The sequence below is a fragment of the Coregonus lavaretus genome, assembly GCF_964263955.1.
Source record: "Coregonus lavaretus genome assembly, chromosome: 18".
Lineage (NCBI taxonomy): Eukaryota > Metazoa > Chordata > Actinopteri > Salmoniformes > Salmonidae > Coregonus > Coregonus lavaretus.
The window spans coordinates 31,387,136-31,413,364 of NC_140005.1; the positions used below are offsets into that span (position 1 = coordinate 31,387,136).

General features: G+C 44.2%; 1 pseudogene across 1 annotated transcript; it reads right to left on the reverse strand.

The window, feature by feature from the left end:
* Positions 1-728: 728 nt before the first annotated feature.
* On the reverse strand, positions 729-25,996 carry LOC311145631 (nuclear exosome regulator NRDE2-like; annotated as a pseudogene). The gene is made up of 15 exons (XR_014615599.1): positions 25,251-25,996; positions 24,122-24,290; positions 23,218-23,361; positions 16,208-16,607; positions 15,580-15,988; positions 11,863-11,996; positions 9,131-9,162; positions 8,125-8,245; positions 6,465-6,561; positions 5,853-6,025; positions 2,309-2,426; positions 1,557-2,277; positions 1,245-1,379; positions 1,046-1,117; positions 729-931 (listed from the first exon to the last, which is right to left on the reverse strand). The product of XR_014615599.1 is annotated as a nuclear exosome regulator NRDE2-like (transcript).
* Between the last annotated feature and the right edge of the window lie 233 nt (positions 25,997-26,229).

Below are 26,229 nucleotides of genomic sequence, written 5' to 3' on the forward strand. Positions count from 1 at the left end.
AGAGAAAAGTTCTGTTGATCTGCTTTCAGGAAAAAATGCTATCAGCTATGAGAAATAACTACATAGGATCAGCAAGACTACATAATATCCATGTTACCATTTATTTCACTAATGAAATTCTACATCACCATAGCATAGCCGGAGTAGTATGTATCAAGTAGAAATTTAGAATATAGTTAGTAGCATGTAGAGAGGTCAATCCAGTTAACTCACAGAGGCACATTATAATGGGTTAAAGGTCATCAGAAATGTCAGACTCACCTGGGAAAGCCAGAGTGGATGCTCTACTACTCTGAAGGATAAGCAGTAATGAGACTATATAAAGCTTCTCTACCCTCATGTCTGTGTTTCCTCACTCCTTCCCTCCTGACTCTAAAGTGTACACTCAGGTGTGCTCCGTTCCACACCATTAAGCTGTGATGTCGTTATCCTGCAGGAAATGCACACAAGCATCCCTCAGGATTCACAATGCGTGAAAGGCTTAGAGCTTATTTTTAAATAAAGGTTGACAGACCAGTGTTAGGAAACAAAATATTCATTTTAAATGAACACAGTAATCTATTTTTTAAATCAGTTTAAACTCAAGTCCTTGACATAAAAGTAGATATTTAATTCAATCAAAATATGGACATTTTTGAATTAACACATAATACAGTGTATGTGTAACACATAATTTATTCACACATCTGTTTGAAAAGTAAAATGCTATTTTTCCTGAGGAGACTTGGTTGTTCTATTGGTCAGTGCACGACTTATGGGTGTCCACAGTAGTGTGTGAGGAAGCCAGGACCCTGTTGCACTGTGGGAAAAGTTTTAGAGCAGTATGTCTACCTCCTCCATGGGAACTCTGTCTGAGCTCCTTCTCTGTCATCAGGTCCAGGAACTCCTGCACGTGCTCAGGAAAGAGCTGCACCGCGTACATGTATAAACCCTGTGGATGGACTCACACACACACGTCAGAAACAATGTCATATATTCTGACCAAAACACACCAAAGAGCTACTAATTATCACTGTTTCATCATTTCATCTGTCACTGTGCTCACCTTGGCCCATGGGACGTCCTGGAGAGCCTTGTAGAAGATCCCTCTTCCCTTCTCCACTTTCCCTTCTGTCACCTATAGTACACAACAAAACACCAGACGTCAGCTTCAGCCATACTTCCAATGCTCCTTCATCATTCGGCTATATAGGTTCTGATAACTAGATAATGATTTAGGCGTATGTTTTAAAGAGGTGTCTTACCAGGAAGTACATCCTCCACAGCAACGGACAGTGGACCCCGTGCTCTGTTGCTATGGCATCTCAAATAGCGAGCGGATACGGTTGCTTAGGCCGTTTTCTGGAAGGGTGGAAAAGGTGTCGCAATAGCAACCAGACCTGCCTAGAAGAAAGCAATAACTCATGAAAAAACATCCAGTTAGTTAACCAAATGAACTTCAATCTAAATGTGAGCTACTACAGACTAGTACTATCTCTTTGTGTGTGTGTGTTCTGTTATTGACATTATTAGATTAACTGATACTGATTAAAGTCTTCCATCCTCAGTGTTCTCACGTCTGTACAGAGTCCACCAGCTGCTTCCTCTGCACTGATGGCAAACAGGCGTGGCACGACACTGGCACTAGCCTTGGTCACGCTGTGGAAGAAGCGGCGAGCCCTGCCAGCGCTGTGGTAGCGGTTCTCCACCTGCACATAGAGCTGCCACAGGGGGGCGCTAGAGGCAAAGCAGACTAGCACCGCAGTCAGCGCCAGTCTGAGATGGCTGAGTGGGTACACACTGGTGCTGGTGTGGTAGTGCAGCAGTGCCGCCTGCTGGACAGCCAGGGCCTCACACTCTGAGGCAGCAGAGCTCTGTGTCTGTGTGTCACTATTAGCCTCGCTGCTAGCTGACCCCTGGGCTGACATACTGGGGTGTTGCTCCAGCCTCTCCCTGGCCAGGCTGTAGACTGCATCTGCAGCATCAACCCCCACAGTCAGGTACTGGAACAGGGCATAACACTCCACTAGCCCTTTGACCTGCCTGGGCTTCTTGGAGTGTCCCTGCCCTGAGGCCCCCTTTTCCAGTCCAGGCAGGGAGCTCACCACAGCCTGCTCATATGCCTTCCTGGCCTTCAGAACAGCCACTGGAGCCAACTGTCCAGTGAAGGGGGCATACGAACTACCTCTGCTAGCTTGGTGAGGATATAGACCGCTGGTGAAGAAATAGCGGTCGTGACAGTATTCCCTGCCACTGCTCCGTCCGTACCCCATCGCCAGGCCTCCTCCACCTCCAGCTGGGAATACTGTCCCAGGGCTGTGTCGAATACCTTGTGAGCCTCGTCCAGATTCCCCCACAGGCTTCAGCCGGCGCTTGGCCAAGCACTTGCTCCTCTTCCCCTGGGCTTTCACACGCTTCTTGTTTCTGCCACGCACGTACCTCAGCACCTTCATGTTACATACAGAGCGAAGGAGAAGGGACACAGAGAGACATGAGCATTAGTGGGAGAATCTCAGTGGACACATAGTTCGGCATTAAAAAGGACTGAAGATAAGTACATTTACAATTGGTGCGGAGGTGTATTTAGAGGGTAAATTAGTCAGGATGATATCTATGAGGGTGCCCATGTTTACAGATTTAGGGTTGTACCTGGTAGGTTCCTTGATAATTTGTGTGAGATTGAGGGCATCTAGTTTAGATTGTAGGTCGGCCGGGGTGTTAAGCATATCCCAGTTTAGGTCACCAAGCAGTACGAACTCTGAGGATAGATGGGGGGGCAAGCAATTCACATATGGTGTCCAGGGCACAACTGGGGGCTGAGGGAGGTCTGTAGCAAGCGGCAACAGTGAGAGACTTATTTCTGGAAAGGTGGATTTTTAGAAGTAGAAGCTCAAACTGTTTGGGCACAGACCTGGATAGTATGATAGCCTGCAAATCTCTACAGTAGATTGTAACTCTGCCCCCTTTGGCAGTTCTAGCTAGACGGAAAATGTTGTAGTTCGGGATGGACATTTCTGAATTTTTGGTGGCCTTCCTAAGCCTGGATTCAGACACTGCTAGGACATCAGGGTTGGCAGAGTGTGCTAACGCAGTGAATAACTCAAACTTGGGGAGGAGGCTTCTGATGTTAACATGCAAGAAACAAGGCTTTTACGGTTACAGAAATCAACAAATGATAGCGCCTGGGGAGTAGGAGTGATACTGGGGGTTACAGGGCCTGGGTTAACCTCTACATCACCAGCGGAACAGAGGAGGAATATAATAAGTATACGGCTAAAGGCTTTAAGAACTGGTCTTCTAGTGCGTTGGGCACAGAGAATAAACGGGGCAGATTTCCGGGCGTTGTAGAATAGATTCAGGGCATTATGTACAGACAAAGATAAGGAAGGATATGAGTACAGTGGAGGTACACCTAATCATTGGGTAACGATGAAAGAGATAGCATCACTGGAGGTACCGATTGAGCCGGTCTCCGCGTGTATGGGGGGTGGGACAAAGAAGCTATCTGAGGCAGGTTGAGCGGGACTGGGGGCTTTACAATGAAATAGTACAATAACAACTAACCCAAACAGCAATAGGCTAGGCATATTGATATGGGAGAGAGGCATAACGCAATCACAGGTGTTATTCGAGAGGGCTAAGACAACAACTGGTAATGGCGACGAAAGTTTGGGCTGAGGCTAAACAGGATGGGGTACCGTGTAAAGGAACAGTCCAGCGGGCATCAGATGTGTAGCTGAGTGATCATAAGGTCCAGTGAACAGCAATAGGTAAGTCCGGGAGCAGTTCGTAGGCTGCTACAGCACAGGCGAGCAGGAGGCACGGCTATTGATTGCGCGTGCTAGCGGGCCGGTGCTAGCAGATGGATCTTTGTGGTCGTCGCAACGGGAAGCCTGTTGAAACCACATCAGACAATTACGTCGGCAGACCAGTCGTGATGGATCGGCGGGGCTCCGTGTCGACACTAGGAGGTCCCGTCCGGTTGACAGAGAGGTGGATAGCCTGGAGATGGGCCTGGCTCGAGGCTAGCTCAAGGCTAACTGGTGCTAGCTTTGGGACAAGTGGTGATTAGTGGTGATTAGCCAACAACAACATCCATTCGGTTGCAGCTAGCTAGTTGTGATGATCCGGTGTTAAGGTCCAGTGATTCAGTGATTCCGGCAGAAAATCCTAAATGCTCTGGGTCGATAGCACGCTGTGCAGACTGGCCGATAATTGTCCAGGCTAGAGCTGGCTGGTAGGTAGTGCAGGCCACGGACAGTGGTGAAGACCGCTAACGGTGGCTAATAGCAATAGCTAATAGCAAATAGCTAGTTAGCTGGCTAGTTTCAGCCGTGGATTCTTGATAACAGGTATGAAGAAATAATAGATAATAATATAATCCGTTCCACACACAACACCCCCCAATGACGAAGCAAAAACAGGTTTTTAGATTTTTTTGAAAAAAATACAAAAATACAAATAATAATAATACCCTATTTACATAAGTATTCAGACCCTTTGCTATGAGACTCAAAATTGAGCTCAGGTACATCCTGTTTCCATTGATCATCCTTGAGATGTTTCTACAACTTGATTGGAGTCCACCTGTGGTCAATTCAATTGATTGGACATGATTTGGAAAGGCACACACCTGTCTATATAAGGTCCCACAGTTGACAGTGCATGTCAGAGCAAAAACCAAGCTATGAGGTCGAAGGAATTGTCCGTAGAGCTCCGAGACAGGATTGTGTCGTGGCACAGATCTGGGGAAGTGTCCCAAAACATTTCGCAGCATTGAAGGTCCCCAAGAACACAGTGACCTCCATCATTCTTAAATGAAAGAAGTTTGAAACCACCAAGACTCTTCCTAGAGCTGGCCGCCCGGCCAAACTGAGCAATCGGATGAGAAGGGTCTTGGTCAGGGAGGTAACCAAGAACCTGATAGTCACTCTGATAGATCTCCAGAGTTCCTCTCCTCAGTAAAAGGCACATGACAGCCCGCTTGGAGTTTGCCAAAAGGCACCTAAAGGACTCAAACAAGATTCTCTGGTCAAATGAAACCAAGATTGAACTCTTTGGCCTGAATGCCAAGCGTCACGTCTGGAGGAAACCTGGCACCATCCCTACGGTGAAGCATGGTGGTGGCAGAATCATGCTGTGGGGATGTTTTTCAGCAGCAGGGACTGGGAGACTAGTCAGGATCGAGGGAAAGATGAACGGAGCAAAGTACAGAAAGATCCTTGATGAAAACCTGCTCCAGAGCGCTCAGGACCTCAGACTGGGGCAAAGGTTCACCTTCCAACAGGACAACGACCCTAAGCACACAGCCAAGACAACGCAGGAGTGGCTTCGGGCCAAGCCTCAATGTCCTTGAGTGGCCCAGCCAGAGCCCGGACTTGAACCCGATCGAACATCTCTGGAGAGACCTGAAAAAAGCTGTGCAGCGACGCTCCCCATCCAACCTGACAGAGCTTGAGTGGATCTGCACAGAAGAATGGGAGAAACTACCCAAATGCAGGTGTGCCAAGCTTATAGCGTCACACCCAAGAAGACTCGAGGCTGTAATCACTGCCAAAGGTGCTTCAACAAAGTACTGAGTAAATGGTCTTAATACTTATGTAAATGTTATATTTCTGTTTTTGTGTTTAATACATTTGCAAAATTTCTACATGTTTTTGCTTTGTCATTATGGGGTATTGTGTGTAGATTGATGAGGGGGGGAAACGATTTCATCCATTTCAGAATAAGGCTGTAACGTAACAAAATGTGGAAAAAGTCAAGGGGTCTGAATACTTTCCGAATGCACTGTAAACAGCAACGCTAGGACCCGTTTTTAATGGTAGATATATCCCAGTTTCGGCACCACTATCACCAGTGATTACAGCCAATACCTGTTGGTCTGGGTCCTCACAGTCCTCCACCGATTGGCCTTTGGTTTTGTCTGGCCTCCACGGCAGCCAATGGATGATCTCACGTGACGTCTCCACGTCCAACCAGATCCTCCACTTGGGCCAGGTCTTATTCTTCACCTCTGATTCCTCCTGATCTTCACCATCTTCATCAGCTGTCACAAAGAGGTTCCAAAGGTTAAAGGGACACTTGTGGATACCATTTGTATGTCTCTGTGTCCAGTATGAAGGAAGTTTGAAGTCGTTTCGTGAGCCAATGCTAACTAGCGTTAGGAGATACCCATAGACTTCCAGGCATTGCGCTAACGCTAGTTAGCGATTGCACTAGCGCTAGTTAGCAACTTCCTTCAAACCCCATGCAGACATAAAAATGGTATCCATGAGTTCATCTGACTCTGGGGAAGTAGATAAAGGGCCTCATTGCCGAAATCCCGTAGTATCCCTTTAACATTACAACAGTATGACTTACATTGCCAAAAAGTCCTTATACTATGATGTTACTAGTGTAATTAGTGTTACAACACGGGAATAAGAGCAACTTCATGTAATGTGTTACCACAGATTTTAGAATAGGCTAGCTATAATGTGATTGACCTTGTTCACTGGGTTGGAGCCAGGCTCTCCACCCCCTGGCCCCCCTCTCCCCGACACGGGGCTCCCCACCGTACCAGAAGGGCTCAAAGAACTCCACCTGGGGGACCGTAAAGGTCAATGGTATAGTTTAATACAATACAAAACAGATATTTATATAAATCAATTCCTCAATAACACAGTAATTAACACTAAGCACAATCACAGAGTGGGTGGAGGAGTGGGAATGTCAGTTATTTCAACAATGTAATCATTTCATGGGTTGATGGGCAGTTGTCTTTGTCTGCGCTGAGGACAGCAGTTCTCCTGACAGGAAGAACAACATTAGGCTGCACTGCAGGACAGCCTGCAGGACAGGACAGTAACAGGACCATGGCAGAGACAGGACAGCATGTCTCTCTCTGCCATCAACACAATGCTGCTAGTGCATGTCTCTGGCTGCCATCAACAGAGTGCTGCAGTGATTAGCAAACCAGACCTCCATGGAGAACAGCAGAAACTCATTAGTGTGGAATTAAAGGTGGTACTGTTTAATACTGCACACATTTCTGGAGAAATTGCTCAGATCATTTTCTAATAATCAGATGACTACAGAGTAAAGCCACAGGGAGTCTCTCTCTTCCTCATTAAAGGGGAACTGCATCTGCTGATTTGGCCTAGTTTTTTCGCTCGCTCCTCAAGAAATGCTGGCAGCAATGACAGAAGCCAAACGTGAGTTGGCTTGGGGGGTGTGGTTTGATGTGGGTGTTTCTTGGGTGTGTCCTTGCCACCACCAACAGAACCCAGAACCTTGTCAGAACCTTGCCCGCAGCTGTTTCCCCCCACTCAATCACAACAAACAAACCTCCTGCAGGCTGAGTTCAATAACTACATGCAGGTGTATGGTGAGATGCCAGAGAAAGCTTTGAATAAGTCAGTAGCCTACAGAGTAATATGAGAAGAATGCAATTGCTGAATTTATGTAGATATTCTAAACAAAGTGTTTTGATAACTTTCAAATGTAGTAACAGATCCATTTAGAATAAACAACCCTTTACATAATACCATAGAAGCAGTGTTCTGCTTATATAACAATGTGCATCTTTCACTGTCGTTCCCAGCCGATACAGATATTGTGCCTATCTGCATTTTGTCTGGTGGTAATGGGGGTACCTTGGCAAATGTCAGAGTGGTCATACCTTCCTGTGTGGTGTCCTGTATACAACAGGAGTTCCCTGATCCTGGTGCAGAATACACAGGGTTTCCCCTCCCCATATTGACTAATACCATTAAATTCAATAATACAAAATAAATACAAGTAAAAGTTGTCTAGTAAAATGTTTATGCAAAGTGCCAGGTCTCTCTCCATTCAGAGAAATCAGTATTAAGCCTGTCTGTCAGTCTGGACATCATCTTGCAAGAGAGCACTGACTACATTATCAATGGTGGTTATGATTAGCCTGGTGGAACCAACCTGATCTCTGTGTTCACCTTAGATATCATAAAATGTGAAGTGAAATAGAATGGTGAACACAGCGATCAGGCTGGTTCTACCAGGCTTGGTTATGCCCTGGACATTATATGCGTCTAAGAAGTAGAAAATAAGCAACAAATAATGTCCGTTTACATAAATTATGTTTCACAATTGGGTTATCAAATGTATCAAAGTAATGAAGTGGGTTACCTTCTGTATTTGTACAAATGATGAGCCTGTGAAAGCTTTTAATGCTGACAGGTGAAGGTTGCTGGCCCGGATACTTGCCAACATGTGGCTGATGAAGGCCCCCTTTCTGGACTTCTCTATGCTGCATGTTCAGCTGCAAACTGGACATCTCTCGAACAACTGCAACAGGCAATCGTATGAGGTGGTGTTGACTGGGAGGGCCTGTGACAGGGTAATATAAATCGACAGCCAAGTGGTAAATTCACAAACAAAATGACTACTAATTGTATCTGCATGGCTGGGGAATTAGTCTACTAGTTTATCAAGCCTGGTATTTTTTAATACAACTTTTCACATAACACACATTACCTGCCGTTGTTGATGAAGCCGTCTGTGTCATCAGGGCAGTAAAGGCGTCCGCATGCTTCCCAGCCGAAACAGTTTGGAAGAGTTTGTGCAAATTTTATAACGACATTTTGTGACGTTTTTGTTAGTTTTGGACTTAAGGGGTTTTTCGGCTGTTCGGGCAAACACATTGTTTTCTCCAGGCCAGCCGAAGTCTACGCCCCTTCGTCAGTGATTGGTCAACTGTAGGGATTCTTTGTTGTCATTCAACGAGAGATTACTCGTTTTCATGCACATTCTTTCATTGAGAAATACTGCATCAAACATCTTAGTTAGATATAAAATTGCGCGACTAAGATCTCCTTGGCAAAAACATCAAAATTAATGACACATTTCTTGAGTTATCTTAGATTAATTCTGACAGTTTTGAGGAAGTGTATACTGGCTACGGCGTCTCAAAATGGACAAACAGTACTATTGTCGCTTTTCTCTCATTTTTCAAGCGAAGGTCTTTACTGCCCTGATGACACAGACGGCTTCATCAACAACGGCAGGTAATGTGTGTTATGTGAAAAGTTGTATTAAAAAATACCAGGCTTGATAAACTAGTAGACTAATTCCCCAGCCATGCAGATACAATTCGAGCACATTCGTTCGGGTCGCCTAGATGACTTTGGCTAACCACTGGCCGAACTGAAGCATGCTGATGCCAATCTACAACACAATACCCCATATTGACGAAGCAAAAACAGGTTTTTAGAAATATTTGCAAATGTATCAAAAAAAATAAAAAATATATCACATTTACATAACTATTCAGACCCTTTACTGAGTACTTTGTTGAAGCACCTTTGGCAGCAATTAGCCTCGAGTCTTCTTGAGTATGACGCTACAAGCTTGGCAGACCTGTATTTGGGGAGTTTCTCCCATTCTTCTCAGTAGATCAAGCTCTGTCAGGTTGGATGGGGAGCTTCGCTGCACAGCTATTTTCAGGTCTCTCCAAAGATGTTTGATCGGGTTCAAGTCCGGTCTCTGGCTGGGCCCCTCAAGGACATTCAGAGACCCGAAGCCATTCTTGCATTGTCTTGGCTGTGTGCTTAGGGTCGTTGTCCTGTTGGAAGGTGAACCTTCGCCCCAGTCTGAGATCCTGAGCACTCTGGAGCAGGTTTTCATCAAGGATCTCTCTGTACTTTGCTTCGTTCATCTTTCCCTCGATCCTGACTAGTCTCCCAGTCTCTGCCACTGAAAAACATCCCCACAGCATGATGCTGCCACCACCACCACCATGTTTCACCGTAGGGATTGTGCCAGGTTTCCTCCAGACGTGACGCTTGGCATTCAGGCCAAAGTGTTCAATCTTGGTTTCATCAGACCAGAGAATCTTGTTTCTCATGGTCTGAGAGTCCTTTAGGTGCCTTTTGGCAAACTCCAAGCGGGCTGGCATGTGCCTTTTACTGTGGAGTGTCTCCGTCAGGGCACCATAAAGGCCTGATTGGTGGAATGCTGCAGAGATGGTTGTCCTTCTGGAAGGTTCTGCCATCTCCACTCTGGAGCTATGTCAGAGTGACCATCAGGTTCTTGGTCACCTCCCTGACCAAGGCCCTTCTCCCCTGATTGCTCAGTTTGGCCGGGCGGCCAGCTCTAGGAAGAGTCTTGGTGGTTCCAAACTTCTTCCATTTAAGAATGATGGAGGCCACTGTGTTCTTGGGGACCATCAATGCTTCAGAAATGTTTTGGTACCCTTCCCCAGATCTGTGCCTCGACACAATCCTGTCTCGGAGCTCTACAAACAATTTTGTCGACCTCATGGCTTGGTTTTTGCTCTGACCTGCACTGTCAACTGTGGGACCTTGTATAGACAGGTATGTGCCTTTCCAAATCATGTCCAATCAATTGAATTGACCACAGGTGGACTCCAATCAAGTTGTAGAAACATCTCAAGGATGATCAATGGAAACAGGATGCACCTGAGCTCAATTTCGAGTCTCATAGCAAAGGGTCTGAATACTTACGTAAATAAGGTATTTTTTAAAATATTTTCTTTAACATTTGCAACAATTTCTAAAAACCTTTTTTCGATTTGTCATTCTAGTGTATTGTGTATAGATTGTTCTAGTGTATTGTGTATAGATTGATGAGGGAAAAAATGATTTAATCAATTTTAGAATAAGCTGTAACCTAACAAAATGTTGAAAAAGTCAAGGGGTCTGAATACTTTCTGAATGCACTGTAGCCATCTTACGTTTGGTGGCAGCGTTGGGATCCAACCCATTAATATTCTTATTAAATCTCACTGTCTCCGAGACAAAAAACAGACAGGCTCTGAACATGGGGCTTTGGGTATCAGTAATTCCAAATCTGGTAGAGAAATATCACTAGATCCTATATGGTGTTACATTTTAACAATACAAAGCTCAATTGACCTAGACTATGTTCCAATATCCACACTAGCATACCACTTTCAATGCATGCCTAATAGGCTACATGTTGCTTCATTCTAATTGGTAGTATGGACCTTGGAACAGAGACGTAGTGTTAAAGGATCTCTGATCAATTAAAACAGTTAATGCTATGTTTACCATGCAGACACACACAGCAACATGTCCTGGGGGGAGAGTGATCTGTGAGCCACTGCAAACAGGCCATTATTCATTCTCTCGCTCTCCCCCACACACACACACACACAGAGCGAGACAGAAGCCACAGTGAGCAGAAGCTCAGTGCCCAGACACATCCTTCTGAGGATCGCAAGGGTGATACAAGCAACATGGTTCATAATTCTGCATTTATACTAGCTAAGTTATTAAACACTCATTCGTATTCCATGCTTCAATATTCCATGAATATGAAACCTCTCAAAATGATTTCTATTGTACCTCTCTATTTGGCCAGCTATTTGTCAGTATAAACACACAGAGGAAAGAGAGACCTCTCTCTCCCTGTACTTAAAAAGGGTAATATTCCTTCTTCTACCTTTCACTCAGCAGAAATGGATTTGGCTGAGAAAGCCAGGGCTCAGTTAGATAGGAATTAGAATGCACCACTGCTGGAAAAAAGCCTCTATTAAAAGCTGGCCATGCATTTTAAATGCCCCCTTAGCAAAGTTTCCATGTAGAGCATAAAGTAAAGTGACAAGGCCCAGACCATAGGCTGAAGGGCACTCTCTGGATGGGTCCCCAGCACTGCTTTAATGCCCGAGACGGAAAACACACAGCCCTAGTCTAAGGTAAACACATCCCACTGGTGCACTGGCTCTGGATAAACAGCCAATACAGTAACACAGACCCCCAATTCATCATCAATCTATTCTGGAGACCAACCAGCTGTATGTGTGCATGTGTTTGAACATGTGTGTTATTTTCAGAGGTACATGGGGGAATGACTGTGTGTGTGTGTGTGTGTGTGTGTCTCTACCTGTTGTCTGGTGGGTAGGTCCTTGACAGTGTCTGGCTTGAAGAAGGTGAAGTCCAGCAGGCCCTGGAACAGGCACACAGCCTTTTCTGAGTGGCCTGCCTGCCTGAGGAAATGACACTGCTGGAGGAAGATGGCTGCAGAGATAAAGAAATAGATAGAGAGAGAGAGAGAGGACATACAATACCACATCATTAAATCAGGCCATCTAATCTAGGCTTGGTTTTCTGTATTGTAATCGCTCCTCCTTCGCCCATCTGCCAAACTAACCCTGATTCAGATGACCACCCTACCCATGTTAGATTATGGAGACGTTATTTTCAGATCGGCGGGTAAGAGTGCACTTGAGCGGCTAGATGTTCTGAACCATTCTGCCATTGCAAATCGGATGGCAGAATGGTACAGAACATCTAGCCGCTCAAGTGCACCCTTACCTGCCGATCTGAAAATAACGTCCTTATAGGACACATCACTGCACTCCTCTGTAAACTGGCCATCTCTTTATACCAGACACAAAATCCACTGGTTGATACTCATTTACAAAACCCTCTTAGGCCTCACTCCCCCCTACCTGAGATACCTATTGCAACCATCATCCTCTACATACAGTACCCAATCTGCCACATTCTGTTAAAAGTCCCCAAAGCAAACACATCCCTGGGTCGTTCCTCTTTTCAGTTCGCTGCAGTTAGCGACTGGAATTATCTGCAAAAAATGCTAAAGCTGGAAAGTTTTGTCCCCGTCTCAGCTTTCAAGGACTCAATCATGGACATTCTCACGGACACATGTAGCTGTTATGCGAGCCAATAACCTACGCTGTTGATTGTGGTGTCTGTTTTCTGTCTGTCCGCTTGCGCTGCCATTATTTGTTGGTGCTGTCTGTCTATTTGTCTGTTCAGTAGGGCTATGTAGCTTGTATTGTGGTGTGACAGTCTTTTTCCATCGTGCTGTTGTCTGCCCTTAACGTTGTTTGTGCCATGTAGCTTTTTGTTGTCATAGGTCTCCCTGGTGATGTCTCTCTTGTCGTGAAGTGCTTTGTTTCCACTGTCTGTCTGCTGATGCATCTGTGCTGTTGCCAAGTGTCTTCCCTCTGTGTTGTCCATCTTGTCTTACTTTTTAAAAAATCCCTGCCCCACAGGAGGCCTTTTGACTCTTGCCAGGCCGTCACACAAAGCACCCACTTCAATTCCACCTATTAGAACCAGCACAGGTGCATTAGTTTAGTATGAGCTTTTAAGGATTAATATATCCTCAGACTATGAGTGAAGAAAAAACTAAGTAGGATGAGGAAAAGAAAGTGAGAGTGAGGGATGGCGGAAAGAAAGTTTGAAAAGTAATAACAGATAGCTAATCTTCCCTGAATGAAAAATTCAGCAGGCGAATTAAAGGTACACATCCCTGAGGTCACATGAAATGGCAGCTTCTCAAAATCTTTTTATTGTTCCTCACAGGCATCTTCATTATTCATTAAATCATTATCAAGTTATAATTAATGCTGCCGTCTCCTGCAGATGTTCCCTACAAGTTGGGGTTTTCATTACCCTGCCTTGTAGCCTGGTCCCAAATCTGTTTGTACTGTCTTGCCCAACTTCTATGATCATTGGCATGACAATGCACAAACAGATCTGGTACCAGGCTACCTGCCTTGTACTGCCAGTACAGAAACCATCAGCATATTCTAAAAGGAAACAAACAGTCAAAGAGACTGACAGTCTCCCTCAGAGGAATGCAAGGAGCCTGGTGTAGATATATGCCCAGCATTCGTATGTAAGCAGAGGCTATCGTCCAGTTTTAGCACATGCTGCTTATTCCATGCTTAGATCTCCCACACTGTTTGATCTGTCCACAGTGCAGCTGCAGAAACGCTAGAATATGTACTATCCAACCACAAGAGGGAGTCTGTGACCATCATATTATAACAAGAGAATCACTCAAATAAAATAGCTTTCTGTACCTATGAAGTCGAGTTGAGAATACCAAAGATTCCACAAGTGATTACATCCATTTGTTGAACCTGAAACAGCTAGCCTACTTTCTATGAGTTGCAGCAGGTGATCTATGAACCCAAATAGTCCCAGTATGTTAAACAAAATTCCAGGTGATTTGAATAAGCGAGGCATCACTGGATAACATCAAATCCAAATAATGTTATTCCACCCTTACATACCCAGTCATTGTTGTAATAACAGTTAGCTGTGGTAGACAGACAAACTGTTTCAGTAGGCTAAAGAATATCGAGCACTGGCTTCTGTTTCTGTTTGTTTAAATCTTATCATTTTTCATAAAGAAAATAAAAATGTTTACTTGAATTGTTCCTGGAGTGCATCCCATCCTTATCATTGTTCAGCAGGCTAAAGCCCTGACAGGATAGTTCCTGGTTTAGCCCAGTAGCAGCCCTACCCAGACTGCCCACTGGCCAGCCAAACTAGATAATAGTTTCATTAGACAAATTGAGGGGCAGCTGCCAGAGGGCCAGGAGGCTAGGCCATCGCTGCAGTACTCATATCATGGCTCAGCAGCATGGACACTGGATATCCATTATCCTCCCTCTTTCTGCCTCTCCTTCTCCCACTCCCTATCTCATCTCTCCTTCTCCCTCCCTTTCCTCTGGTCCTTATCCTCTGTCCTGTCAATGGTCAGAAACATGACACAGCACAAACCTGTTTAGGGGTCTTTTCAGGAGGGGGAAACATGTTACAGGATGTTGCAGATAGAAATGTCCTGTGTAAAACAGATATATTTGTCAGTCATGTAGAAGGAATCATGTCAGTTCTATTTATGACATATCCATCTGCACCATTCCACAATGTTTGCCTACTGAACGATCTGCCACACCCATGGACATCTGGTGATGACATCATGATACACATATAACCACAATAATGGAGCTAGCTAGCCAGCTAACTCAATTTAGTCTATCACGAGAGATTACAAGCTCATCAAATCCATACCAAAGGCTTCTGAAAGGAGTTGAAAGATACATAAACACAAACACACACTATTAATCTATTAGCTGCCCACAGTAGAATAACGAAATAGCTCTCAATCCCTCCCTCCATGTCTAGACCATCTAAATCATCCCTATAACATGATATTAGAGACAATGGCACCTTTCTCTTCCCACAGAATGACAACTCATCAACTCTTCTCTTCCACTCTCACGGTGACAGTCACAGTCCAAACCACAAACAGTTCAATACAGCAGCACATAACATACTGACAAGGAGAAACCTGAACCATAATGCTCGCTCTCTGCTCGCCTCTACGAATATTTACATCTAAAGTGTCAGCCCCTCTACAGTACAGCCCTGTGCGAATGAAGGATTTTAAAAAAGAAGAAAAAATACTTGACCAAATAGAACAGGCTTGAATGTACAGTATCATGACGACAGAGCAGGCAGTGAGTGAAAAATGACGTTGCCACGAGCAGCACCGCAGATATTGAGATGAGCAAGATGCAAGACTTCGCTCTCACACAGTCACACACAGTATCTGCGTATGTGCACGGGTTCGCTTCACGCTGTTCACAGTGTTGTAGCCAGAGCACCAAAACAGCAAAGTTGAGCGTTGCCCTCCAACTCCAACCCATTATGCCATTTACTTTCTGCATCGACGTCATATCGCTGAGTCTACCTTTAATATGTTATAAGTTATTCATGCAAAATTGAATTGAAAACATAATAATATGTAGCGTATATTGTATGTGGCTTGGACCATTACCCAGCATGTGTTCATCAGTGCTCGGCAGCGCCCGGTGAGACAACATGCTCCCATCCTGCACTGCCGCCAGGGTGCTCAGACACTTCCCGTACACCGCATTGACCTTTGACACAGAGAAGGTGCTGAAGTGGCTCTGCACAAACAGCAGGTACTTCCTCCACAGAGGGGCACTGTTGGGGTGCAGGAACACCAGTTTCTTCCACTCCTTCAACAGGGCTGCCGGCTCCCACAGCTCCCTGCACAGACGCAGTCGCTCCAGCTTCAGCTCCACAGACCTGGGGATACTGTCCACCGCTCGATCCAAAATGGCTACCTTCTTCTCCAGCGTGGCCCTCACTGACCTCTTCCGGCGCTCTGTCTCGTTCTCAGAGATGTCACCAAACACCCCGGTGGTACTCGCCACCTCGTCCTGTAATACAGATCGGGAAGTTATTATAATTTAACAGTAATGATAGTAGCTAGTACATAATTAATCATGTGATGTTTTCTGTATCAAGATACAGGCCAAGGACTGGAGTTTTTCCTGACCTGGTGAAATGGCCAGCAAACTCTTGTGAAATCTCATGTGATGTGATGACACTGATTGGTGTGGTGTATAATTGTGGGGTTTTAACATTGAATACCGTACCTGGAAGTGGACAAACTGCAGCCAGGTCTGTGTGTCTGTGGGGGTTTCCCTCAGCCTCCTGTTGAAGTCCTCCAACCGTTCAGCCAGCAGGGCGGCAGCATTGACTCTGGGAGTAGAGGGTTGTTCCACTGCCTTGCCCTGCTCCGCCTTCCCCTTCCCCTGAAGCCACAGGGAGGTGGAGGAGTCATCCACCCCCAGGGGGTTGACCCAGGAGGCCTGGTCCAGGCAGCGTGGGTTTTCCCACAGACCACAGCAGCTGGTGGACGGTGAGGGAGAAGTAGCGGTAGGGTCACTGTCTCCTGTCTCCTCTACTCTCTTCTTCTATGGGACGGACTCAGACCAGCTCACAGCCTGAGATCGCGGGTCCAAACCCAGAGACGAACGGCCTTTCCTCTTGTACCTTGAAAGACATTACAATAATTACAGTCACATGTAAAATCCCTGTCAAGAAAAACAGTAATGGAATGTCTTGAGAAATGGTTGTGTTGAGAGAGTTGTGAAAGGGGTGCAGCTCAGTAAGGGAGGACAAATAGGGAGAAAGAGAGAAATAAAGTGTCTGCATCACCTGACCATGTCCAAAAGGGAATACCTAAGTCCCCCTGTAGCAATACACCAAACACCCCTCCAATCATTGGCTATATTGATCACATTTCTCTTAGCTTGCTGTGAGTGAGTGAGTGAGTGAGTGAGTGTATTAGCAGGTATTGATTGCAGGTCTCTTAAGTTACAGATGCCACTTCGACAACACATTAAAAACGACATCAACTGGACATGTGACAGGAGCTCCATTTGTTGCCCTTGAGCAGTTTATAAAAAAGTTCAGTGTGTTCTGGCTGGGCCACTCTAGGACATTCAGACACTTGTCCGAAGCCACTCCTGCGTTGTCTTGGCTGTGTGCTTAGGGTCGTTGTCCTGTTGGAAGATTAACCTTCGCCACAGTCGGAGGTCCTGAGCGCTCTGGAGAATGCTCTGACTAGTGTCCCAGTCCCTGCAGCTGAAAAACATCCCCACAGCATGATGCTGCCACCACCATGCTTCACCGTAGGGATGGTAACAGGTTTCCTCCAGACGTGACGCTTGGCATTCAGGCCAAAGAGTTCAATCTTGGTTTCATTAACCCAGAGAATCTTGTTTCTCACGGTCTGAGAGTCCTTTAGGTGCCTTTTGGTAAACTCCAAGTGGGCTGTCATGTGCCTTTTACTGAGGAGTGGCTTCCGTCTGGCCACTCTACCATAAAGGCCTGATTGGTGGAGTGCTGCAGAGATGGTTGTCCTTCTGGAAGGTTCTGTCATCTCCACAGAGGAACTCTGGAGCTCTGTCAGAGTGACCATCGGGTTCTTGGTCACCTCCCTGACCAAGGCCTTTCTCCCCCAATTGCTCAGTTTGGCCGGGCGGCCAGCTCTAGGAAGAGTCTTGGTGGTTCCAAACTTCTTCCATTGAAGAATGATGGAGTCCACTGTGTTCTTGGGGACCTTCAATGCAGCATACTTTTTTTGGTACCCTTCCCCAGACCTGTACCTCGACACAATCCTGTCTCTGAGCTCTACGGACAATTACTTTGACCTCATGGCTTGGTTTTTCCTCTGACATGCACTGTCAACTGTGGGACCTTATATAGACAGGTGTGTGACTTTTCAAATCAATTGAATTGACCACATGTGGACTCCAATCAAGTTGTAGAAACATCTCAAGGATGATCAATGGAAACAGGATGCACCTGCGCTCAATTTCGAGTCTCATAGCAAAGGGTCTGAATATTTATGTAAATATGGTATTTCAGTTCTTTTTAAATGTGCAAAAACTTAACCTCTTTTCGCTTTGTCAATATGGGGTATTGTGTGTAGATTGATGAGGAAATGTTTTTCTTTCATCCATTTTAGAATAAGGCTGTAATGTGGAAAAAGTAAAGGGGTGTGGCAATAATACAGTGCCTATAGAAAGTCTACACCCCCTTGGATTACTTCACATTTTATTGTGTTACAAAGTGGGATTAAAATGGATTTAATTGTAATTTGTCAACGACCTACACGAAATACTCTAAATGTCAAAGTGGATTAAAGATGAATGAAAAATAAAACCCTGATATACTGTACCTTGATTAGATAAGTATTTAACCACCTGAGTCGATACATGTTAGAAACACCTTTGGCAGCGATTACAGCTGTGAGTCTTCTTGGGTTAATCTTATAAGAGCTTTGCACACCTGTATTGTACAATATTTGCCCATTATGCTTTTCAAAATTCTTCAAGCTCTGTCAAGGTGTTGGGGTTCATGGCTAGACAGCAATTTTCAAGTCTTGCCATAGATTTTCAAGCAGATTTAAGTCAAAACTGTAACTTGGCCACTCAGGAACATTCACTGTTTCCTTGGTAAGCAACTCCAGTGTAGATTTGGCTTTGTGTTGTAGGTTATTGTCCTGCTGAAAGGTGAATTCCTCTACCAGTGTCTGGTGTAAAGCAGACTGAAGCAGGTTTTCCTCTAGGATTTTGCCTGTGCTTAGCTCCATCCATTTTCATCCTGAAAAACTCCCTAGTCTTTGCCGATGTCAAGCATTTCCATACCATGGAGGGTATTAGGGTTGCAAAATTCCTGGAACTTTTCTGGAAAATCAGGGAATTTATTGAAAGTTCCTGGAATTTTGCAACCCTAACCATGATGCAGCCACCACCAAGCTTGAAAATAAGCACGCAGTTACTCAGTGATGTGTTGTGTTGGATTTGCCCCAAACATAAGGCTTTGCATTTAGGCCAAAAAGTGTATTCCTTTGCCGTGTTTTTTTGAAGCATTACTTTAGTGCCTTGTTGCATACATATGCATGTTTTAGAATATGTTTTATTATGTACAGTGCCTTCAGAAAGTATCCAAACCCCTTGACTTTTTCCAAATTTTATTGTGTTACAGCCTGAACTTACAATGGATTCAAAAAACATAATTGTCACTGGCCTCCACACAATACCCACCCCATACTGTCAAAGTGGAATTATGTTTTTTGACATTTTTACAAATTTATCAAAAATGTAAAGCTGAAATGTCTTGAGTGAATAAGTATTCAACCACTTTGTTATGGCAAGCTTAAATAAGTTCAGGAGTAAACATTTGCTTAACAAGTCACAAAATAAGTTGCATGGAATCACTCTGTGTGCAATAATAGTGTTTAGCATGATTTTTGAATGACAACCTCATCTCTGTACCCCACACATACAGTGAGGGAAAAAAGTATTTGATCCCCTGCTGATTTTGTACGTTTGCCCACTGACAAAGACATGATCAGATACTTTTAATGGTAGGTTTATTTGAACAGTGAGAGACAGAATAACAACAACAAAATCCAGAAAAACGCATGTCAAAAATGTTATAAATTGATTTGCATTTTAATGAGGGAAATAAGTATTTGACCCCTCTGCAAAACATTACTTAGTACTTGCTGGCAAAACCCTTGTTGGCAATCACAGAGGTCAGACGTTTCTTGTAGTTGGCCACCAGGTTTGCACACATCTCAGGAGGGATTTTGTCCCACTCCTCTTTGCAGATCTTCTCCAAGTCATTAAGGTTTCGAGGCTGACATTTGGCAACTCGAACCTCAGCTCCCTCCACATATTTTCTATGGGATTAAGGTCTGGAGACTGGCTAAGCCACTCCAGGACCTTAATGTGCTTCTTCTTGAGCCACTCCTTTGTTGCCTTGGCCGTGTGTTTTGGGTCATTGTCATGCTGGAATACCCATCCACAACCCATTTTCAATGCCCTGGCTGAGGGAAGGAGGTTCTCACCCAAGATTTGATGGTACATGGCCCGTCTATCGTCCCTTTGATGCAGTGAAATTGTCCTGTCCCCTTAGCAGAAAAACACCCTCAAAGCATAATGTTTCCACCTCCATGTTTGACGGTGGGGATGGTGTTCTTGGGGTCATAGGCAGCATTCCTCCTCCTCCAAACACGGCGAGTTGAGTTGATGCCAAAGAGCTCCATTTTGGTCTCATCTGACCACAACACTTTCACCCAGTTCTCCTCTGAATCATTTAGATGTTCATTGGCAAACTTCAGACGGGCCTGTATATGTGCTTTCTTGAGCAGGGGGACCTTGCGGGCGCTGCAGGATTTCAGTCCTTCACGGCATAGTGTATTACCAATTGTTTTCTTGGTGACTATGGTCCCAGCTGCCTTGAGATCATTGACAAGATCCTCCCGTCTAGTTCTGGGCTGATTCCTCACCGTTCTCATGATCATTGCAACTCCACGAGGTGAGATCTTGCTTGGAGCCCCAGGCCAAGGGAAATTGACAGTTATTTTGTGTTACTTCCATTTGCGAATAATCGCACCAACTGTTGTCACCTTCTCACCAAACTGCTTGACGATGGTCTTGTAGCCCATTCCAGCCTTGTGTAGATCTACAATACTGTCCCTGACATCCTTGGAGAGCTCTTTGGTCTTGGCCATGGTGGAGAGTTTGGAATCTGATTGATTGATTGCTTCTGTGGACAGGTGTCTTTTATACAGGTAACACGCTGAGATTAGGAGCACTCCCTTTAAGAGTGTGCTCCTAATCTCAGCTCGTTACCTGTATAAAAGACACCTGGGAGCCAGAAATCTTTCTGATTGAGAGGGGGTCAAATACTTATTTCCCTCATAAAAATGCATATCAATTTATAACATTGTTGACATGTGTTTTTCTGGATTTTTTTGTTGTTATTCTGTCTCTCACTGTTCAAATAAACCTACCATTAAAATTTTAGACTGTTCATTTCTTTGTCAGTGGGCAAACGTACAAAATCAGCAGGGGATCAAATACTTTTTTCCCTCACTGTACAGGCATCCTCCTAACGCAGTTGCCAGAGAGGAAGGAAACCGCTCAGGGATTTCACCATGATACCAATGGTGACTTTAAAACAATTACAGAGTTTAATGGCTGTGATAGGAGAAAACTGAGGATGTGAAATGAAGGAAACATGCATCCTGTTTGCAACAAGGCACTAAAGTAATACTGCAAACAATGTGGTAAAGCAATTAACTTTTTGTCCTGAATACAAAGCGTTATGTTTGGGGCAAATCCAATACAACACATTACTTATTGCTGCATCATGTTATGGGTATGCTTGTATTCGTTAAGGACTGGGGAGTTTTTCAGGATAAAAAAGAAACAGAATGGAGCTAAGCACAGGCAAAATCCTAGAGTAAAATCTGGTTGTCTGCTTTCCACCAGACACTGGGAGAAGAGTTCACCTCACTTCACAATAAACTAAAATACAAGGCCAATTCTACACTGGAGTTGCTTACCAAGAAGACAGTGAATGTGCCTGAGTGGCCGAGTTACAGTTCTGACTTAAATCTACTTGAAAATCTATGGCAAGACCTGAAAATGGTTGTCTAGCAATGATCAACAACCAATTTTGCAGAGCTTGAAGAATTTTGAAAAGAATAATGCGCAAATGTTGCACAATCCAGGTGTGGAAAGCTCTTAGAAACGTACCCATAAGGACTCACAGCTGCAATCACTGCCAAAGGTGCTTCTACAAAGTATTGACTAAGGTGTGTGACTACTTATGTAAATTAGATATTTATGTATTTCATTTTCAATACATTTGCAAAAATGTCTCAAAAACATGTTTTCACTTTGTCATTATGGGGTAATGTGTGAAGTGTAGATGGTTGAGAAACAAATCTATTGAATCTATTTTGAATTTAGGGTGTAACACAACAAAATGTGGAATAAGTCAAGGGGTATGAATACTTTCTGAAGGCATTGTATATTTATATTCTTCTTTTCACTTTTCAGTCATTTAGGTCATTATTGTGGAGTCACTACAATGTTGTTGATGCATCCTCAGTTTTCTCCTATCAAAGCCAATGAACTCTGTAGCTATTAAAATCACCAATGGCCCCATGCTTAAAGATATATTCAATGTCTGATTTGTTATTGTTACCCATCTACCAATCATTGCCCTTCTTTATGAGGCTCTCGAAAAGCTCTCTGGTCTGTTTGAATCTGTGCTTGAAATTCAATATTTGACTGAGGTACCTACAGATGTTGTATGTATGGGGGACAGAAGAATGGGTAGTCATTCAAAAATCATGTCAACCCCTATTATTTCACACAGAGTCCATAAGATGTATTATGTGATTTGTTAAGCCAAATTTTACTTCTGAACTAATTTAGGCTTGCCTAAACAAAGGGGGTGAATACTTACAGTATGCAACAACTGTATTTTAGTTAATACATTTGTATTAATTTGTAGAATTTTCTTTTCACTTTGACATTATGGTGTAGATCAATGACAAGAAATTACAATTACATCTATTATTTCAATCCCACTTTGTAACGCAACAAAATGTGAAAAAAGTTAAGGGGGGTGTAGACGTTTATAGGCCCTTTCTATATACCCCTCCACAAGCATACATCCTATTATTAAACTCACTAGGGCATAGAGAGCTTATATCTAAGAAGTGCTCTGACAGGAAGGAAGGAATTTACAGCAGGTGAACGCTTTGATTTCCGCACCCTGACTGTGGGCTGCAGGCAGGCAGAGGGCTGAAGTAGTAAAACCGCCTGTGAGATATGGATTACTGCAGGACCGCAGACCCAAAACTCTCAGTGCAGCTTTTATTATCACCCCCTGGTACTGTAATGGAGGCTCTGGCACCTGCAGCTGGAGCTGACTGACTCCCTCTCTGAATGACCTTGAGTTGGGAGCAGAACCAGGCTGGGGAGGGGGGGGGGGGTTAACTAAACACTGCTGGCCAGCAGATACCCTTTTCACACTATTGTGCCAACCTGAACCAGACTGTGCTGGCTCAGATATTTTCTATGCCAGGCCAGTGCAGTATAGTTTAGCTTGGCTCAGCTCTGTTCAGCTCAGTAGCATGGACAGGGTAAGAGTGGGCGGATGACGGCTGATGGGCGGCTACACCAGAGCTGAGATGGCAGTAGTGGTGCAGAGATAAGGGGTGCTGGAGGGGGGAGTGAAGGGGGAGGCGGAAAGGTGGTGCAGTGGTGGGGGAAGGGAGGTTACCTACCTAGCGATGTCTCCTCTGTAGAGCGATCTGTACTCCCAGTTGGCGCAGTCTGCTCTCCTGTCCACGCAGAAGGGCCAATCCGTGAGGGTCTGGAGGTCGTCCAGCCACACAAAAGACCCTTCCACCTGACACTGCGCCTCCTCACTACAGACAGAAAGAACAACACCGTCAGGATCAATGCAGAGTATAGACCTCTAAAGAAGGGTTGAGTGACATGTAGCAAGTTAGCATTTTCATGATTTGATAAAAATACAATATTAGGGCTAGTGGTGCTAACTCAAACAACCATAACAGAAATTTTCATTAAAGAGACATAATCGTTAAACATTGATAGAGCAGAGTACAGACCTAAAATATAATGGTCTACTGTAAATCAGAAAACATTGATAGTACAGTACAGATGAGTTGTAAAACATTAGTAGTACAGTACAGATCCAAAACATAATCCTAACATTAGGCTAATTTAACTGTGGCTTCAAAGATGAGTTATACAAGTCTCCTGTTTAGGAGACAGTCCTTGAGAGAGAGGCATAGAGACAGGTGTATGTATGTGTGTGTGTGTGACGTAGTTGAGTTCAAAGTCTGTCAAGAAGAGCACCTTCAACTGGCAGTCAGCCTAGACACACAGAGTAGACCTCCCATAACGCACTGAGCCACAGACACTGAATCTTACTCCTACCCAGCAACAACTAGTACAGTATTACCAGACATGGGCAAGTATTAAAAAAGCATCCTAGGGTAGGAGTGCTGGTCTAGGAACAGTTCACCCCCTGTCCAACTGATCCTATATCAGTACTCCTACTCTGAGATACTTCAACATTTGAGCCCAGTCCTGAAATCCCTACCAGAGCATGTACACCTGAGTGACTGGGTCTCACTGGGAACAAAGGGAGTGAGGTCATACCTGGGAGGAGTGCTCTCAACATTTTTCAGGAGATCACTGGGGTAGATAGTATCTGAATCTGAGCCACTGCTTGCTGTGGAGGGTTATCCACTCTTCTTCTTGTGCTTCTTCTTTTTATTCTCCTTCTTTTTCTTCTTCTTGGATGGGACGTAATTCTTATCCTCTCTATCTGTTGTAAAAAGTATGTTCAGAAATGTTAGAAGTAAACATTTAAGTACAAATACCACAAGCCGTTGACTTTTGGGTGAAACTACCAACAACGGTGTCAATGCTCAGATCATATCATCCCACAAAAGTACGAGATATATCATTGTGTAATAACAACAAGACTGTGCAATAACATTCAAAGCCACTCAATAAAACCAGTGCTTCTCAAAAGGGGCGGAATGCCTTATCCTATCTGCTGTACAATGGAGCATGAAATACTATTCTGTCACAGTGAAAGGGAAATAATTGAATAATTATTAAAGACCTTTATGATAATAACACAACACCTCGTTTCTGCTAGTTGTGTCTCGTTGGCTTACTCAGTGGCTAGCTGGAGGACAGAAAGAGCGTTGTCGGTGCAAAAACGTTGATTGCTCAGCCATTCTAGTTCTGAGAGAGAGAAGAGGCATGTCTAATCAATCGCAATTAGTTCTCGCACTGTGTCCATGGGTTTAGGGTTTAATTTTGTGAAGACATGATATAACTAACACACCTTTTTGGTTAGAATTAGTTTATGGTGAGGGCCCGAGCGGCCAATGCACTGCTGACTTACAGTGAGTGCGTGTAGGCAAATTGTTTATCATAATAATTTACCTGGCTACATCATTGAGTAATTAAATTATAGCTATGAATGCATTTTTGGGGGATGTTAGTTAGCTATGTTACGAGCAGACTGTGTTTTACCGATGGCAAAGACACTTAGCTAGCTGTAGTAAAATATTTAGCTAACAAGCTAGAGAAACTAGCAAACTGACTACCACTAGCTGACAGACAGCTCTTTTAATGTGTTCTGTCGAAGACAGAAACGTTGCACTTGAGTTTACTTTCACAAGATCTCTCTTTCGAAGTCCCAGACCGTCACAGAAAGAGGGCTAGCTGGTTCACACATCCACTAAACATAAATAAACATTTGTGGTATTACCTTTAGGTGCATTCTCAGGTTTTGTATTTGATAATCCTGCAAAAACTGGAAATAGAGCCATGTTGTTCTCTTCTGCGTGTAAACAGACGCCTAAATATGACGTCACCTCGGAAGCGATTGTGGTTTGTTGGAGGTAGTAGCTGTAATTTTAGGCTACATCATGTTATCTTGAATGCACATTTTATGATTTAGTTTAGCCTATTCATCTTTGAGCATGAATCAATCAGTCACTTCCATAGACTGATTAAAGCGTGAATATGGTTGGGACTCATCGTTAATGGTTTGTCAGTCCATTGATTGTTGCAGGCTGCGAGATTGTCTAAAATCAATCATAATTACTATTAAACAGTTTGTTTAGCCACAATAAATCTTGTTTTTGTATCCATTACTGGTCTAATTTACAAAATAGACTTGAAATCAGTACAGGCTTTCTAATATTGTAATTCTCTATTCCTTCATCGATACCCCTGTCATTTTAAATTCCGCGACTACATGTTCCGTGTATGTTTGCGGTGACCAATCGCCTATCACAACCACTCCTCCCGAAAAACTCAAATCGAGCCCTTGCCAGGTGAGGAAACATTTTTAGAAACTAGAAAGACTGAAAGAAACGTCTTGTCGTAAGCAATTATTACAGTATTGCAAAAATACTCTGTGTTACAATGTAGACTGTCCGGCCACATCGTTTTCCAAAATTACTCAGGTAACATTAGGCGCCATTGCTTGACGCATTGCAGATCCAACGTAGCCAATCTTAGGCGTTCGTACAGTGAACAGAATATTGCAGGTCCACTGTAGCCAATGAGGAGCGCCGTCTCAAAAATAACCGCAATTTCTCCAGCGTCAACAAAGAGACAGGCCCGTGTGTTTTAAAGTATTCTTCCGCAGAGATAAAACAGTGCGTTGCAAAAAGTAGAGCGCCCGTGTTCCACCTCGAGCGCATCAGAAACCTGTCAGTTCATAGGCACGGGGTGCAGGG